Source organism: Vombatus ursinus, unplaced genomic scaffold (genome assembly GCF_900497805.2).
Source record: "Vombatus ursinus unplaced genomic scaffold, bare-nosed wombat genome assembly UNPS02014942.1, whole genome shotgun sequence".
In the NCBI taxonomy this organism is placed as follows: domain Eukaryota; kingdom Metazoa; phylum Chordata; class Mammalia; order Diprotodontia; family Vombatidae; genus Vombatus; species Vombatus ursinus.
Genome location: NW_020954720.1, coordinates 4,865,168 through 4,868,518, shown reverse-complemented (window position 1 = coordinate 4,868,518; position 3,351 = coordinate 4,865,168).

Sequence of the window (3,351 nt, the reverse complement as noted above, 5' to 3'; positions counted from 1 at the left end):
CCTCGCTCTTGCATTTTCCTCTAGTGCAGATGATCCAGCCTGCATCCCAGCTTTTGATTGTTGTCTCCATTTTCTTGATGCCACAACCTGGTATGCCCTGGTTCTGCCTGTCTGCACCAGGCATACTTTGTTTGCTGCTTTGCTTTCCTCTGCTGTTGATTTCCCTGCACAGCTGCTCCTATGTGTCAGTGTCCTAGCTGGCAACACTTTCTTAACCAATGCCAGTTGATCTAGAAGTGACAATTGCTTTAGTTCAGGCTCTATAATCTATAGGATTATAGGATTTGGAGTGAGAAAGAATTTTAGAGATCCTTTAATCCTGTTTCCTTTATAGATAAAGAAACTGAGGCCAAAAGAACTTAAGTAATTTGCCCAAGGTCATACTTATAATAAGTGTTAGAATAAGTATTTAAACCTAGATTCTCTAACTACATATCCCAATGTTCATTGTGCCACATCACTGTGACTTAGAGAAGCCTATAGAATATTACCAGAATAAAAATTTCCATATATTTCCAAACCTTAGCAGATAGTATAAATACCCTGATACTCCAAAGAAAGGATCGGTATCTCTCTTCAAAGATGACTATAATAATGGAATTTCATTTGTTTTCCATTGTACCACTTAGTTTTGCTTTAACTGAAGTTTTGAGAAAACTTCCAGAAACTGAGTGTACTAGTTAGTACTTACTGTGGTGAGGAATGCAATAATAATGCTTTAAAAAATAAAACAATAAATAATCGGGATCTATTGTTTAAAAACTAATTACTGCCAATTGCAGTTATTTTTTTTACATCATTTAGCTATGTGTAATGTAATATATCTTCCAATGATTTTTTTTTAGTCATGAGGAGTCTTAGAATTTTGGAACTAAAAGAAATCCTAGTGGTCACTTAATCTAACTTTCTTTTTTTTTTTTTACAGATAAATAAAGTGGTCCATAGACATTAGGTGACATTAAAGGACACATAGATAGATACTGTCAAGCTAAAGCAAATATGTTGTGATGTGCCACAGAGCTATTCTTGGCTCTGTCCTATTCAACATTTTTCTTTTTTTAAAAATTTTTTTATTAATTTATTTTGAGTTATCAACAATCACTTCCATATGCTTTTGTGTTTAAAATTTTCCTCCCCTTTCCTCCCCTCCACCCTCCCCAAGATGGCACACAATCTGATATAGGCTATACATATACATTCCTATTAAACATATTTTCACATTAGTGATGTTGTAAGTAAAAGTTAGAACCAATAGGAGGAACCTATTCAATATTTTTCTAAATGACAGACAGATATGTTGATCAAATTTGTGGAAGGCACAAAGTTAGGATAAGTAATACAGAGGAGAGGATTCTGGGGAAGATTGTGGAACAAGGCAGGTTCTCCTAAATTCCCTCATAAACAATGTAAAATACTAGGGGCAGTTAGGTGGCACAGTGGATAGAGCACTGGCCCTGGAGTCAGGAGGGCCTGAATTCAAATCCAGCCTAAGATACATAACACTCACTAGCTGTGTGACTCTGGGCAAGTCACTTAACCTCAACTGCCTCACTAAAAAAACAAAACAAAACAAAAAACAAAACAAAAAAAACCCCAATATAAAATACTGTCTCAAAGTGAACTTTGAGTGTCGGAAATGATTAAAAGTTGAGGTAAAGCAGTGGTCTACTTAAAACAACTTGGGAGGACCTTAGAAAAGGCCTGACCTCTTTGGGCAATGGTTTGAACTGCTTGAAATGCAGATACCTATGAATCAACAAAAAATAAGCCCTGCAGGCAGCTGTGTCAGCAGCAGCCTTAGCTGCAGAAACTTTTGCCTCATAGACAGTGTGAGGGTCTGACAGATGATGGGGGAAAGACTAGAAGGCCCTCAGCTGGCTCTGGATGCTGGACCCAGGTGCATCAAGCAGATGTGGCCCCAGGCCATGGCTGTAGGCAAGGAAGAGCAAGCACATACAAGTGAGTGTGGTAGCAGAGAGGAGGTGATCTTGTTGGCTGTGGGCACTTGCAATAAAGCATAGTTTTATGCTTTATTGGTTTTGGTTCCAGGGCAGAGAGGTGAGTGAGCTTGCAGCCTCATGAAGGACTATAGGAAATAAGAACAGTTGTGGTAATAGCATTTCTGGGGGCCCTGGTTGTGACTTAGGAGTGGAGAGGAGTATCTGAGGTCAGGACCCCAGATAGAGGTCAGAAGACAGTAGCACAAAAACTTGAAGCCTGAGATATCCCTTACACCTCAGAAGTAGACCCTGCCTTTAATGCAAAGTTAACAGACAAGAAATAGACCACTCTAAAAAAATGAGTAAACAATAGAGAAAGAACCCAACCATAGATAGCTACTAGTGACAGAGAAGATCTGAGTTCAAACTCAGAAGATAGTGAAATTAAAACAGCTATTTCTATCTCAAAGAAAAAAGCAAAATGGTCAGAAGCCTAAAAAAGAACTTTAAAAAGACTTTAAAAGTAAAATAAGAGAGGATGAGGAAAAATTAGGAAAAAATAAGAGAAATGCAAGAAAATTATGAAAAGAAAGTCAACCAATTGGAAAAAGAGATCCAAAAACTTACCAAAGGAAATAACTTCTTAAAAATTAGAATTGGGCAAGGAGAAACTGATGACTTCATAAGACACCAAGAAATCATAAAACAAAATCAAAAGAATGAAAAAATTGAAGAAGATTTGAAACATCTCATTAGAAAAACAAATGACCTGGAGAAAAGATTGAGGAGAGACAATATAAGAATTGCTGGACTACCTGAAAGTTACAATAAAAAAAAAAAGAGTCTAAATACTATACTTCAAGAGATTATTAAGCAAAATTGCCCTTAAGTTTTAGAATGAGAAATTAAATAGAAATAGAATAAATCCACCAACCACCACCTGAAAGAGATCCCAAGATGAAAATTAACAGGAATATCATAACTAAGTTGTTAAGCTTCCAGGTCAAAGAACATCATATCCCAAGTTTCAAAGCTCCCAGGTTAAGGAGAAACTATTGCAAGTGACAAGAAAAAAACAAAACCCAGTTTAAATACTTCAGTGCTACAAACATGATCACACAAGACCTAGAAGCTTTTATGTTGAAGGATTGTAGGTCTTGGAACAATATATTTCAAAGAGCAAAAGAGCTGAGGTTGTGGCCACGGGTAACTTACTCAGCAAAGTTAAGTGTAAGCCTGGATGAAAAAAAATTGACATTTAATGGACTGAAAGACTTTCAGATACTTGTGAAAAAAGTATCAGAACTTAATGGAAAATTCGACGTGTAAGGTCCAGGACAAATACAAGGTAAACATTAAAGACCAATTAAAAGGGACTCAATAAGGTCAAACTGTTATTTCTTAAAAATAA